The 15,859-nt window shown below is 51.4% G+C and overlaps 1 protein-coding gene across 1 annotated transcript in view; it reads right to left on the bottom strand.

Moving 5' to 3' along the window:
- ZHX2 (zinc fingers and homeoboxes 2) overlaps nucleotides 1-15,254 on the bottom strand; it is a 154,168-nt gene extending 138,914 nt beyond the window's left edge. Inside the window, exon 1 of the mRNA XM_027598089.2 lies at nucleotides 14,516-15,254. The gene's annotated coding sequence lies outside the window, so the exon portion shown is untranslated. The remainder of the gene's footprint in view (nucleotides 1-14,515) is intronic.
- Between the last annotated feature and the right edge of the window lie 605 nt (nucleotides 15,255-15,859).

The raw sequence follows: 15,859 nt of genomic DNA, 5'->3' as shown, positions 1-15,859 counted from the left end.
CAACATACTCCCAACCTCACAAATTGAAGGCTGGCTTGGGAATCAGCTAGACCTGCCTGTGAAGCTGGGCTTCATGGCTATGTCACCTCCCAGAACCTCCGAGTTTCCTTATCTGTTACATGCAGATAATCGGGTCTCTCGCAGGACGGAAGTAAGAGTAAGCACCACCTAGGGGACTTGGGTGGAGTATATAAATTAATCGACACAGAGCTGAGAATCTGCCTGGCACATTGCATGCTCGAGGTAAATGCTGGCCACCAGAGTTATTCTTGTGCTCGGCATCACGAGTGCTTGGCGGTAACTAGGGGCTCATTAAAGTTCATTTTCTTTAGGTCACACTGGATGTTCAATGTAAAACCAAATTGTAATGGTGTCTTCTGAAATATAGGAAAGGTAAACATGTTGCAAAAGTTTCTTATTTTTAATGTTTGGGGGGCCTTCCGAGCGTCAGGACCACTCCTCCACATCCCACTGGGTGAGACAACTGAGCATTGTCCTTAGAGCCAAAAATGGCACCAGACTAGGAGTCAGGAAGCTGTGTTCGAGTCTGGATTTTGCCACTGATCCTCTTTACTCCCTGATACTCGGCAAGGCTGAGAGGAACAACGATTTGCTGAAGTATCACAGCCAGTCCTGGGTTTCACGGGATAGAAATATGTATTACTCACGAAACATTCACATACCACACCCCACCCCTTGGTTTCCCAGCATCCTAGAGACAGGGAGATAGGCAGGGTCCCGTGAGTGGGGGTGATACCTTTAAAGAGTGTGTATGGGACCCTTGAATTTTCTTCTATTATGCTCCACCAGCCTGAAAACCAACTGTTTCAAATGATGTGGCCACCAAATCAAGGCAGCCTGGATCCCTAAGTCCTAGCTTGGAAGAAAGTTACCTTGTCGAGCTAGTGGCCTTCAGCGCACTTCCCAAGGGTAAGAGATAATAAACCTTGCTTTGTTAAGGCAGTAGGATCTGGGGGTTTTCTTGTCACGGCATCATAGGTTAGCCTAACCTGACTGCTCCTGTATCTTTATTCAGTGCCATACCAGAGGGTTCATGCATGTTTGTTCCAGAAGGGCCAGTTCTTTTCCAGACTGAAATCTCAGCGAGATCATTTTCCCATTACATAAGATCTTCCCTCCCCAAAGGGGGGGGGCTGGTGACAAAACTGCAGGAGGACAGGTATCTTGAGAATGAGAAGCTGTGTTAGTGCCAAGAAGCACTACAAGAACCCTTGTAAGGGAAAGGAAGAAGATGCTCCTGGTAGTAATTCTATCTGTGCAGCTTTTCATAAGCAAAATCCTAAACTCTAGAAGGGAATAGAGAGCCAGTGTCCCTGGTATCCCATTTGCTAAGGCATTTAACGACAGGCTTTTTCTTTTTTTTTTTTTTTGGTTATCTCTATACTCAACATGGGGCTCAAACCCACGACTCTGAGATCAAGAGTCCCATGCTCTTCCAACACAGCCAGCCAGGCGCCCCCACACAGATTCTTAATACTCTTTATCTAACACTCCAGCATTGTGATGTGGCAAGTCCCCGGGGCCTGACGTCATGCAGACCCAGCTCTAAATCCCAGCTCGGCCATTTCCTGTATAACTCAGGCAAGTTAATTTCTTGACGCTTCAATTTCCTCATCCATAAAATAGGTATAAAAACATCTACGAAGTGGGGTTGTTGGGAGAATTAAGAAATTTAAAACAACGCAGAGTACCCAACATGCTTGGTTCAATGGCTGGCACGTAGCGGGCATTCAATCAGTTTGTTTCCTTCCTCTCTATCACCTTGACAGTAGAGTTTGGCCTCAAGTTTAAACTTGCTTTAAAAAAAAAAAAAAAGACAGTTTACTATTGGAAGCAGTAGAAAGACCGTGTGCCACCACCTGTGAAATTGCTGTAGGTGCCATATGGGAAGGTGAAGAGTGTTCCCAAGAGGATACGGAGGGTACAGACAAGTCAGAGGGAGGAACTGGATCCAGGTTGCACACAGAGGCCAGAGGTCCAGATGAGGTGGTGGGGTGGAGCCAGTGAGGCAGGGAGTTTGGCAGAGTTTGGCCCAAAGATCCTGAATCTGGGACAAAACCAGCCTGGGACGGAAGCTTCCTCCACGGCTTCCTGTTACAAAATGGTCCAGGGACTGTCCCGGACCCGCCACCGGGGGCAGCAGCGAGCAGCAGTGCCTTCTGCTTCCTTGTGCTGACCTAGAGCTCGGGCTCCCGAACAGGCTCCGGTGAAAGGGTCCTTTACTCATCCCTGTAACAGTCCAATCACATGAGAAACATTCATTTTGAACCTACTCAGTGGGCCAGCCTCGCGCCGGCGCTGGGAACATGAAGACAAATAGGAAGCCCTCCCTTGGGGTGCAGGGGTGGCTCACAGTTTTTCAGGAGGACAGACACGCAAACGGATCAAAATCCACATGCTAAGATTTCTAAGGGGTTATTTCTGCCACACACTAGCCTCTCGGAGGAGGGAGCAAGTTCTCTCTCTAGCAGGAATGAGCAGGTCTTGCTGAGTTTGGGGGAGGAGTCTTTCCGGGGAAGAGGATCTACGTATGGAAAGGAAAAGGAGAGAGGATGGCTCACGAGGTTTAGGGGTCAGTCTTGCAGGGCTGAAGTGTGGGGGCATATGGCTGGGGGGCAACTGGTTACAGCAGAACGTGCCTGGTAAAGTGAGGTTCAGGGATTTGTGGACTTGATCCTATGGGTTAGAAGTTACTACCTGGAGGTCCTCATTAGAATGGACAGAAAAGCACATTCGAAAAAAAATGTATTTTGAATGCCTTTAGACTGGGCTTGGGCTTTCCGCTTTGACGCACTCCCCACCACTTGCTACCGCCCTCTACTCCACCCCTTCACTCTTGTATATGACCTGCAAAAACCCTGAAAGCATTTGGGCTTGTGACTCCTGGACAACCAGTGACGTGGGGAGGTTTTTAGAAGGATAATGAAGCATGATCAGATTTGGGGTTTTAGAACCACACGTTTCTATCATTTCTGTAACTGGCACGTATCTTTTCTATATCCAGAAATCTGGACGTTGATCCCACAAATCCCCTTCCCAGGGTCAAGCAGTGCACCCCTCCCCACTCTGAACGAGCAGCAGGCTGATCTGGTTATAACCAAGGCCACCGACAGGGCCCTTTCTCCTAGCTGGGAGAAAACCAGGGGACTGTCAGTTCTGCAGAAAGGCCCCGAAGCACCCTTCCCTGGCTCACCTTGGCCCCAAGCGTGATCTATCAGGTCTTTACTCACACCTGGGAGCACAGGAATCACCCTCTGGCTTGGGAGGTAGCAGGGCCGGACACAGAGCGTCGACAGCCCAGCCAGCGAATGCCAGAAGCCCAAGGAGAGCCAGTGCTGGGCTCTTTGGACCGGACCCACCACCCCCAGGACCGGCTCAGCAGATCTGAGGAGAGCCCGGATGGCCAGCTCCTTCATCCCAGGCCACTTCTTGCTCACCGGGTGATGGCTCCTTCGGTGGGGTAAGGGCATGGCCCCTAGTCATAGATCCAAGGCATAAGGATATCCCTCAAACTGCAGTGACTCAGAGGCAGCCTCATCGTACAGAAGGTCAGAGATAACACAACAGTATGAGCCAGCTATTTCTAGGGCACTGCCTAGGTGCCAGGTGCTGTGCTAAGTACTTCATAGGTGTTGCCCCTTGGAATTCACACAGCCACCCTGGGAGCAGGGGCCCCACCGTTCCGAGTCCAGCTAGGTCAGCTGTGTAGAACAGCAAATGCACACATTCCCCAGCGAGCCTGGGAGCTCCTCCAGGGAAGAGCCTGTGGCTTGGTCATCTTTGGGTAGTTTACTGGTCAGACTGGCGTGTGAATCCTGCTCCTCTGCTCTCTAGCCATGCGACTGACCTTCCCCACGCTGTGCTCAGTTTCCTCACCTCTAAAATGGGGCTTAGGCAATGCCAAGGGTTGGTGAAGACTCGGAGAAACCAGAACCCTCCTACCCTGCTGGTGGGAATGGGAAATGGTGCTGCCACTGTGGAGAACGGTTTGTCGGTTTCTCAAAATGTTAAACATAGGGGCTCCTGGGTGGCTCGGACGGTTAAGCGCCTGCCTTCGGCTCAGGTCATGATCTCCAGGTCCTGGGATCGAGCCCCGTGCCAGGCTTCCTGCTCACCGGGGAGTCTGCTTCTCCCTCTCCCTCTCTTTCCCTCTGCCCCTTCCCACTGCTCATTCTCTCTCTCTCTCTCAAATAAATAAATAAAATCTTTTAAAAAGTTAAACATAAAGTGGCCCTCTAACTCAGCAATTCCACTTCTAGGTATCTTCCCAAGAGAAGTGAAAACACACCTCCACACTGATTACACACGTGTTCACAACAGCATTATTACAAAGCCCCAAATGTAGAAACCCAATTGTTGACAGGTGAACGGATAAACGAAATAGGGTCTGACCTGTATCCCTGCCCCCAAATTCATATGTTGAAGCTCTATCCCCAGTAGCCTCGAGTGTGACTGTATTTGGAGATAGGGCCTTTGAAGAGGTGATTAAGTTAAAACGAAGCCATTAGTGTGGGCCCGAATCCAATCTGACTGGTGGCCTTAGAAGAGGAAATTTGGACACATAGAGGGACCCCAGGGATGCGTGTGCACCGAGGAAAGGCCACGTGAGGTCATTCGAGCAGGCGGCCATCTGCAAGCCGAGGAGAGAAGCTGCAGAAGAAATCGAATGTGCTGACACCTTGATCTTGAACGTCCAGCCTCCAGAACTGTGGGAAAATAAATATCTGTTGTTGAAGCCACCCAGTCTGCCGCATTTTGTTATGGCGGCCCTTGCGGACATAGGCACACAATGGAATACTATTGGGCCATAAAAACAATGAAGTTCTGATGCATCCTATAACACGGATGAGCCTCAAGAACCCTATGCTAAGTGAAAGAAGTTAAACACAAAAGACCACGTATTATATGGTTTCTCCTATATGGCATGCTCAGCAAGGGCAGATCTGTAGAGACAGAAAGTAGATTAGGTTGTTAAGGCTTGGGGGCCGGGGGGCTGCAGAGGGGGCTGGGCAGTGATGGCTAATGGGCACAGGATCTCTTTTTGAGATGATGGAAATGTTCTAAAATGAGATTGTTGGGATGGTTGTATAGCTGTAAATACACTAGCTGTAAATACTCAATTAACTGTACACTTTATAAATGGGTGAGTTTTAAGGGATGTACGTGATACCTTAAGCTCTCTTAAAATTCGGGCTAATGCTAACACCCGTGTACAGAGCTGCACAGGGCCTGGCACACAGCACCCCCTAAACTGTAACTGGTACTTCTTAAATAGGCTCAAATAAGTTATCTGCTGCTTAGCTGGAGGTGCCTCAATTCCTTTAATTTTAGGGGGACTTTTAGGGTTATTTGGTGTCCCTAAGTGACCTGTTCCTGCCCAGAGAGGACCCTCAATCAGGGAGTTATGGCTGCAGCATGCCCGATATGGCTAAAACTGCTCCAGTCTTGGATTCCACGGACCTGTGCTGGAGTCCTGGCTCCACCCTCATGCCACCTGCTCAGCTGGGTCGCTGCACGAACGGCCTGGGCTATGGTGTGATGGCGTCAGGAGCCTACACACAGGTGGCATTCAATAAATTGGGGGGGGGGACTATGCACGAGAAAGCCCTCTGTCAAGCCCCAAATGCACGCACATCCTTGTGTTATCCTCAGCACGGGCTGGCGGCTCGGCCAGGAGTTCTCATCAGGGATGGAGGAGCCCCGGGTTCGGGAGAAGGCTGCCTGGCTCCCAGAAACCTTGGACAAAGGGCTTCCCGCTCCACTCTGCTCTTGTCACCTGTTACATGGAGATAAAAGAGTTCTTAGGGCACCTGGGTGGCTCAGATGGTTAAGCGTCTGCCTCCGGCTCAGGTCATGATCCCAGGGTCCTGGGATAGAGTCCCGCATCGGGCTCCCTGCTGGGCGGGGAGCCTGCTTCTCCCTCTGCCTCTGCCTCTCTCTCTCTCTCTGACTCATGAATAAATAAATAAAACATTAAAAAAAAAAAAGAGTTCTTCTATCTCTTCAGACTTGCATGAGCTGACCCACAAAAGGTGCTCAGCATGGTGCCTATTGTGTCACCAAGAGGACCACTATGGTTGCTAAATGCCAAATGACAGAGAATTTCCTGCAGGCAGGGATGCCCTTTTCCTCCTCCAGCCGGTGCTGAGTGTTTGCTGGCCAGACAGAGGAAAAGAAGTGGGAAAGGAAGTGGTTAGGGAAGGTGCAAGGATATAAGAGCTGTAAGCTACACCGTATAGGCGAGGAAGGGTGATATACTGCCAGATGAGAGTGTACTCCTGGGCAAACTGACTTACTTCTCTGTGCCTCGATTTCCCTAAGATGGACTCGGTGCTCCCTGAAGTTTCTTCTAGCTAGGACATTCCCTGATCCTACTATTGCACCATGCTGCTATTAGACTCATCCCCTGCTCCCCAACATCTTCCTCCAGAGATCGCAAAGGACATTAGACTTTGTACTCTTAGACCCATAAATCCCACTTCTGAAAGTGAAGTCAGGCCATGTTCAATGTCACAGTGCCGAATACAGCCCTCCATCTTTGGAATGTCCACCATTAACCCGCGGGGTGAGCCAAACGGTTTCCACTCTGTGGCGCTCTGTGCCTAAGAGCCCTTGCTCTTGGAAACAATGTGAAGTCTTCTGGCTCTGGCAGAAGTTCACTGCATGCTCATAATTAATTCTGTAACACAAAGTTCCCCAGAAGAAAGTAACAGGCCTTTCTACAGGATAATGAACCCTCGTCGCTCTGTGAGGGGAGGTGAGGTGAGGGTCTGCGTTTCTCTCTGCTCCTGCCTGCAGCCACTGCCCAACCCTTCCCCTCAATTTCTTGGCCGGGGGCAGTCTCTTTTTCCAGCTTCTAGCCGTCAGTCCATATCTCTTCATTTCCCACTGCCCCCCAACAAAAGGCAAAGATACACCCCATCCCCACCAGCACCGGCATGCTGGCCTCTCTCTGCCCCTTCTGGGCCACCGCCCCCCATAAACAACTTGGCTGTGACATCTAGCTCGCACCAGACTGTGTGTGCAAGTATCTTAAAGAGCTGTTTCCAAAAAGGCAAGGGGGCAGTATAAATGAAAATAATTTCTAAATGTCCTCCTCCACAGGCCAGGGAGATTCCGTGGGGGCTCTGGGTACACCCAGGGGCTGGGGGAGCCTGAGGTGGCTTTGTCGTCACCGCAATTCAGCTCAGTGTTGTATTTTAAGAACAGCGGGAAAGTAATATCGGCTGAAAGGAGTTTTCTGTGTGTTATTTAACTAAATGGCTCTGCAGCTGGAGAGAGCCATAGGCAGACGTGTTATGATTCAAGGGCTCCCAATTACAATGATCCTCTTTTTATTGTATAAAAACAGCAACACAGCCATCTCCACCCTCCCAACGCTTGCTCCCTCCGTCTCCTTCTCCCATTGGCTGCCAAGGGCGTTCAGCATCTCCAGAGTAGCACCCAGAGTCTCCTCGGTCCCCAAGTGCAGCTTGTAGCCACTGGGATTCCTTCTCCTAACAGCCAAGGAGAGGGTGGAAAGGGTGCAGTGCCCCCTGAAGAATGTTCTGTTATAGACACTGATGGAGGCTTTAGAGTTGTCTTTCTTGGTGTGGGGGTTGGGAAGGGGGGAGTTGGGGGACTAAGGATAAGAAGCATGGATTTGGAAATCTCTTCTGTTTTGATTAAACTTACACATACACACACACACCCCTACTCATGCATGCATGCATGCACACCCACACCCTATGCCCCTTTAGCAGAAAAGCAATCAGACTGCCCAGAAGCACGTTCTGAAATGTCCCTTCTGTCCAGACTTCCTCCCAGCCTGGGGTGGGGCACCTCCAGAAGACTTCAGAAAGACCTGGTGACAGCGAAGAGCATCAGCTTTGGGATCAGATTGATCTGAGTCTGAATCCTGACTTGGCTACCTTCTTTAGTACCTAACCTTTCTTTCTGAGCTTTGGTTTCCTGGCTTTGCAATGGGGCTACACTCCTGCTCTCGAAGCACTCCTCATGGTCACACTGAATGCCAAAAGTGAAAGGAAAGTGTGTAGCAGAGTGCCTGGAACATAGGAGGCTTTCCGTTTGGGGGAGTGTTGCTGTTCTTAAGGCGGCAACACCATGTGTCTGCAGTGTGGTTGGGCGTATAGGGAACTCTGTAATTGTTCCATCTCACCAGTCGGAGTAGACAAGGCAGGGGGTGAGGGTCAAGACAGCTGGGGGCGGGCATGAATGTCAGCCCCACCAAGGAGTGTTTTTCTGGAGGCTTTCTGCAACACTGATTTCAACTCTCGTGTTTGCACATGAATGTGTGCACGCATGCTGCCTCCTCAGTTTAGACTGCTGGTCCTTCCTCGGTTTTCCGCAGATGTCTTGGAGTCTAGAAGCTGCCGTGGCAGCCTCCCCACCGGGCCAACAAGAACTCTTGTTGACGTCTTCTCTATTCCCTTTCTCAACAGCAGACTCCTTCTCTCTCCCACAGAGTCTGTCCTGGGCCCCCAACAGGGAGGATTCCCTCCCAAAGAAGGAGCTAACTCAATCTGGCTACTCTCTGAGGCCTTGGGGATGCATGAATCCACTCCCCACGCTGAACTTGACAGCAAATGGTTCCCAGGATTTTGCTGGTTTTCCCCTGGAGGGTAAACCCAGCATGGCTTTAAACCCAAAAGTAAACACATGCTTCTCACTTTTCTATCCTAAACCAAGCCTGTACACCCCCAAAATGTACCACAGATCTTTTACGCCAAAGTGAATGCCCTGGTCACACTCCTTAACATTGATCCCCCATGGATCAATAGTACAAGCACCTCATTCACTGCAGACTCGCTGTGGTAACTACTATTGCAGTGAAACACTGTGTAATAAGATTTAATCTCCACTAAGTGTTTCTAGTACTAGAGGGCTGGAGGGGGGCAGAAGGAGGAAGAAAGTGTGTGAACTGTGGCTTTTAACAGGTAAACTGTTCACCAGGGGGGTAAAGAGAGGTGTCAGCCAGAAAACTGGTTCTGACTCTGGTCTTTTTTTATTCCATTTTCAAGTTTGGGTGGGAACTGATATACTGTTTTCAGGACCGTTTTTCTCCTTGGGGGTCGACATGCCTGCACACACGCACTCACACCATGGCCAACCAACCCTTCTCAAACGCATGACTATAAGCATAGGAACAGGAAACAGATTGTGGGTGGATGTTCTTAAAATCACAACCTGTTCGATGTAGGGTGGGGGCCTTACAGAAGCGTGAGGGAGGGGAAGCAGGAGGGATTTTTTTTTTCCCCCAGTTAAAAACGAAACTACCTTTTCAATACTAAAAGCAATGTCTACTTTACTGTCTACCACAGGGGCATGTGAGTAGCCGACCATCCTCTCAGAACTGCGCTGTCTGGATTTGACCATGACACAGGACATCACGGTACCTGAGCGCCGCACCAGGGTCTCGCTGCGATATTCCGGGAAGGCTTTCCATTTCAGTGGTTGCTCAAACCTGCCACCAACCAGTGTGGGTGCGCATGGGGGAGGGGGGAGGAGAATGCAACGAGATGGGGACAGCCTGGGTCTTGGAATCAGTGATAACCATCCATGTACGTTAACCACTTGGCACCTCAGGGATGCAAGAAAGTCACACGCCAGAGGTCCCGAGCCAGTGACCATGATGATACTGGGGCCGACGATGGTGGTAACGGGACATGTGTACTGAACACGGGGCTAGGCGCTTTGCTAAGCCCTTTCATAAGTTTCTTCTCAAGCTGCACAACAATCCATAAGGCAGCTACTGGAACAATCTCCATTTTCGGGATGCGGAAATTGAGGTTGAGCGAGGTAAGTAACAGCCCAACGTCATAAAGCTATTAAATTGAGCGGAGGATCAGGGATGTGAGTCCTTGCCGGAGGAATCTAGAGTGGGGAACCTGACAGAAGGCCCTCTGATGCCCTCTGATGTCATCCCCTTGATTTAAAGCAAAGGTGAAGCACGGCGCCTGGGTGGCTCAGTCAGTTAGGTGTCTGACTCTTGATTTCGGCTCAGGTCATGATCTCAGGGTCATGAGAGTGAGCCCTGCTTTCAGCTCTGTGCTCATTGGGGAGTCTGCTTGTAATTCGCTCCCTCTCCATCCCCCTTCCTGCTTGTGTGTGCATGCGCACGCACTCTCGCTCTCTCTAAAATAAATAAATCCTTAAAAAATAAAGCAAAGGTGAAGGGTCACGAAGAAAGTTATGCTGCTGCTGCAGGTAGGGCCCAGGTGTCTGAGGGTCAGGAGAAAGGCCAAGTGTAGTGTTTGGGGAGTAATGGTACCTACCCCCACGGTTTTCAGTTCACTAACTGAGATATGATAAGGGAGAGCTAGTTATCTCCTGGTAACAGCTGACTAACATCAGGTTAATCTTGGATTCCTACTGGCAGGACCTAAAAGAAATCTCCCCATCATCCCTCCCTTTCTTAATGTACTCTGTCTTCTTTCTGCCCTAAGGCAAAACTGGTCCCTTGGTCCAAAACTTTCCAGAACTCATTTTATTTTAAATAAGAGCCAAGCTGATTTGTCTGAACAAGGCACACCACTGTCAGTATTAACTTCCTAAACACATGACATCCCTCCTCTGAAACCTGCCGTAGCTCCCCAGTACCTATGGATTAAAAACCAACCTCCTACACGTCCACCCCCAAGTCTGGCATCATCTCTTTGCACAACCCTCCCTGCATTCCTCTCTCCACCTCTGCAGAATAGGCACGGCTCCCAGGACGCAGTTCTACCTTCGCCAGGAAAACCTTTCTTCCTCTTCTCCTCTTAGGCCACACACACTGTATCCACCAGCTCAACAACCATTCCACCACGCACCCCAATTTGTTCATGGCAGCAATGTGCCTACCCCAAAATGCATGACCGACCCTCCCTGGGCGGCCAGGCGGCACAGCTCTGGCCGATGAACTAAGGACAGAAGTCCCTGAGAGGCATCCCTTCCCAAATGTAACAGTAAAGCCATACTAGGTAAATGTTATAAGCCTCACTCGTCCCGCTTTCTCTTTCCTGGACTGGAGATGTGAAGCCTGGAGATGAAGCAACCACCTTCCCACCTCAAGAACATAGACCTGGGGCCGAAGGCCCATACCTAAGGATGGCATAGTGGAAAGACAGAGCCTGGGTCCCCAGTGCTACATTGTCCCACCCACCCTTCTTGTTGTCTGACACAAGTAAGCCCCCTCTGGTTAAGTGGCCAGTGGTTAGGATTTCTGCTGCTAACAGCTGAATGCAATCCTCTCTGACACACCTCCAGACATTGTTCCTCCTCATTCCATAGGTCAGTTCAGATGCTACCCCCTTTAGGAAATCCTCCACGATTCCCTCCGAGCACAGTAATTACGCCCTTCATTGTGCTTCCGCAGTAGTTACTCTTCTCAATTACAGCACTTAGTTAATCCTGCTTGATTTGGCCTGCCCGGCTGCTCAGATTCCTAGGGGGTAGGGGGTCTGGATCCTGCCAACCTCTCCTAGTGCCTGGAGCAGTGTTTTGCATTGAGGGTAGGGGGCTCTACGTCCCCAGTATCTCTACGGCGTCTAGAGCAGTGCGCTGGAGCGTGAAGCGAGTGTGTTCCGGGGTCTGGCACTCTACTTACTAACTGTTTGGTCTTGGGCAAGTTGGAGAGCCTCTCTGTGCCTCTGCTTCCTCATCTACAAAAGGGACAGAATGACAGTACTTACCCCACAGGGTTGTCGTGAAGACAAAATAACCATAAGCACTTATAAGGGTTCTTGGCATATAAAAATGTTTAATGACTGCACTCTCATTAGGATGATTATTATAGCTGCTGAATGAACAAATAAATCAACACATAGCTGCTAAATAAATGAATAAAGGAATGAAGCCCAGGAAATTTCTGGAGTTCAGACCCCAGGGCAGTGGTCCCTGTTCCTTCTTTTTCATACCTACACCTGTCCCTTTACTTTTTCATACTAATGAGGACTCCCCATATCCCATATCCCAGAGCTGCCATTATGGGAGTGTTGAAGGCTAAGAAATAAGGCCTGGCTTGGCACACTGACTTCACTTTTTGCTCTGCAGCTTTGGGCAAATTTCTTCACCTCTCTGAACCTCAGTTTTTTCAACTGTAAACTGAAGATAATAATAGTATTTAGCTCATGGGGTTTGGGTGAGAATTAAATGATAAAGCACCTAGAATTTAAAGCATTGTGCCTGGCATACTAAAACAGTAAACGTTAGCAACCATTATCAAACACTGTCATTATTCTTTTGGTCAAATGCATGGCATCCTACTCAATCACATGGCCCTAATGGAGATGAGACACTTGGGGTGGGGGTCACCTTTCCGCAGGTCAAGATACACTGCACTTCCCATCAGAATACCCTTCTTGAGTACCAACAAACACTGTCATTTATCTTTTCCTTTCAATGGGGATTGGTTAATACATCAGATTTACCCTAAATCCCTGGCCTCTGAATTTCCCCTTAAGAGCTGTTAACTTCAGGTGGATGCTCACTGACATCAAACCTAGCCAGAAGGTGCACATGCACACAAGAACAATCAAAGCGTGGCTTTTCAACACCAACAGTATTCCCACAGATCACAGGTCCAGTTAGTGTCAGTGATGCGTTTAAATCTTACTTGTAGATTCCCTACCCCCCCACCTTAAAAGAAGATGTGTATATAGCTTTATATAATTTTCCCTTTAAACTTGAATCAAACCTTTATGTTAGTTCCATTCAAGCACTTGAGGGCTCCATTAATCTATTTTTACTTTTAAACATGCCATTTTACAAGATATTTATTCCACTTGGTTGTCATCCAAATGCTTTTTGACATTACTGCCCTGGGACTGAACTGCTTAAACTCAGGGCCCTCATAAATAGAAAATCACCTTTTGACTGAAATCTTGAAGAGCTCTCAGAAGCTCACCCGCTTCACTTCAACAGGCATTAATTTCTGCTCTACATAAAGGAGTGTGAGTGTGTGTGAGTGTGTGTGTGTGTGTGTGTGTGCGCGCGCGCGCGGTGCTTTTAAGAGGGTAAGTGTGGGAGGTCTGAGCTACCCAAGGGATGAAGGGGAGGGATTCCTGCCCCTCAAAAACCTGCCCAACGGGGGCCCGCCTCAGACCCGGAGAGCTGCTGACTTGGACATACGGTGATCGTCAGAGACCAGGTAGGGGAAGAACTCTAGGGCCTGACAAGACTTAATGGACCCCCGGGCCCGCCGGATAACGCCTCTTTCAAAGGACATGGGTCCAGGGAAAGTCATTATTCCCCCCCTTCTCCCCCCCCCACCTCCGGACAAACAAAAGGCCATCCCCAAACAGCTGAAGGCAGAGACCCCACTGGCTTTGAAGCCGATCAATCAGGTGGAAGCCCGAGCAAATCACAACTTGGCTTCCCCAAGTTTTCTCCCCAGCCTAACGAGCCACCCTCCTCCTCCGCCTCCGAGCTCCGCACAGCTACGGGGCCAAGGGGACGGACGGTCCTGTGATGCTCACTGGTTCCCAACTTTCCGCTCCTCTCCGTCTCCGCAGCCTCCTGCAAAGCGGCTGGGGAAAGGGCAAGTTTGCAAAGGCGAGGATACCAAGTCCTGGGGAAGCCACAAAGACGCCGCAACACCAACAAAGATGAACCTCTCTCTCGTGGGGCGGACGCCAGCGCCAGCTGCCGCTCCGGGGGCGAGCGTGGGCTCGGCTGGCAGAGGCGGCCGCGGGCGTGGGCCGGCCGGCGGCCGACAGCGGGCTCCCCCCTCCGATCCCCCCCCCACCCCGGTACGCGGGCGCCCCGCCACCTGAGCCGGGCGTGGGGGCCGGCTCCGCGCTCCCGCCCTGCCCCCGGCAGGTAGCTCGGGCAGCCGCCCGCAGCCACCGGCGGCGACGAGAGGAGAGGCAGCCTCAACCCACGGCGTCATGCTTCCTGCCACCACAGTACGGCGAATCGTCACCGGGAGCGGGGAGAAGAGGGGAGCGCGGGGGAGGGAGGGCAGCTCGCACACGCAGCCCCCCTGCCTGCCAAACCCGCCGGGCCGGGCCACGTCCCGCCGGAGTCCCCGCGGGACCTGCCCCGTTTGCACAAAGCGCCGCAGCTGGGCCACGGAGGGAGGGAGACGGCCACGAAATAAATAAATAAAAACAGAGTCGGGTCTACGTAACGCCCTGTCGAAAGCGGACGCCATATTTTTTTGTGGCTTATGTCGACATAGGGAAACGTAGACATGTTTTTCCTCCTCCTCCTCCTCCTCGGTCTGGCTCCCATTTATCCAAACTTGTAATCAAAACTCTTAAAAAAAAAAATCTCCCACCCCTCCGGATCCTCTTATTTCCTCCCACCCGCAAAAAGGGCCCGCACCCCCCCTTCCGCACCCCCCTTCCAATCACAAACCCGGCCAAGTCCCATTAACAACACATTTTCGGGAGCCGCGGCGGCGGCGGCGGCGGTGGGAAAGTTGGGCTGGAGTGGCCGGCGCCGGGCGTGCGGGGCTCGGGGCTGGCGGCGCCGGGCGGGGGGTGCGGGGCGCCGAGGCGAAGTTTCTTACCTGCGCCGGGGCTGGGGACGCGGGGACCCGGGCTGGGAGCGCGGAGACGCGGCACGGGCGTTCCAAAATGGAACTCTGCTGGCTCCCCCCACCCACTCCCCACTCCCCACCGGGCGCCGGGCTCGGGCTCCGTGGGAAAGAGGGGCACGGCCAGCCTGCCAGACAGACGGACAGGAAAAGCCCCGGTACGGGAACAGTGGCCAAAATTTTAAAAAGAAAAAAAAAAAAGGAAAAAAAAAAGGGGAAAAAAAATGTCTCGATCAGTGGGGAATCTACGCCAAAACCCACATGATCTGTAACGTCAGCATGCGTATTTGCATACGATACCACCACCCGAGCTGCCACCCGGGCTCGGGTTCCGCAGAAAGTTACAAAGTGAAATTCAGCCCCCTCCGGAGACGCCGGCGAAATGTCATTTTCAGGCGGGAGCTGGGGGGGAGGCTGGCCCTAAAGGCACTGGTTACTAGCCGAGATTTGGGGGGGGGCAGTAAATTAACTTAAAAGTCTGAGCCCAGTAACGGACTCGGTGGAATTTCTGCGAGGGGAGGAGGGGGAGGCGCGAGCGAGATCATTGAATATTAAGCACGACCCGGCCAGGCGGCCGCGGCCAAACCCTCCCGGTGCAATACCCATTTTCTTTATGAAAAGTTCAAGGTGTCACTGATGAGCTCAACAAACTGTTGATCCCGACCACGTGGAGTGGCAGACAGAGGGACTGTGGGGCGCGGCTGCTGGTCCTGAGCGGGCGGCACCCCCCAGACCCCGCGTCCCTCTCGCGGCTCGAGGGGCCACGCGCGGGTGGGGCCGCCACGCGCCCAGGGCGCTGCCGCACTTTCTCCGCGTCTTTGGGCTCAGGGAAATAATAACTAAAAAAAAAAAAAAAAAAAAAAAAAAAATTTTTTTTTTTAAAGCGAGATATGTTTTGCTCCAGGAATAGTAATAAGAGGGCTTGGGGTAGGGAGGGTGAGAAAGAGCCCCCACTTATATAACGACTCGAAATTAGATGACTCTTGCTGGGAAGATTCGGAGATTTGCGCTTGCGCCAGGTCTGAGGTTGGTTAAAGATCCTCAAACTTTTTCCCTTAAGAGCCAATAAACAAACAGACGCCCCGGGAGCTGACTTAAACTCTTGTCGGGCCGGCGTTCGCTGGGATTCTCAGACTCGGAGAAATGCACACCCCTGCGGCGCTCGCAGGGAAGTCCCTCAGGAGCAGGGCGGGTCACTTTCGGAACTGGGACTCTGGCGTTCCCGGCGGGAAGGGATCCCTAACCGCTGCCCCCTGGTTCCCCTCGGGCGTTTTAGAGTAAAGGCGGGCCGGGATCTCGCTGCCCTTCGCCTGCGGC

Source organism: Zalophus californianus, chromosome 4, assembly GCF_009762305.2.
Source record: "Zalophus californianus isolate mZalCal1 chromosome 4, mZalCal1.pri.v2, whole genome shotgun sequence".
In the NCBI taxonomy this organism is placed as follows: Eukaryota; Metazoa; Chordata; class Mammalia; order Carnivora; family Otariidae; genus Zalophus; species Zalophus californianus.
Note: the sequence above shows the minus strand (reverse complement) of the source record. Positions and strands in the feature narration are given on the sequence as shown.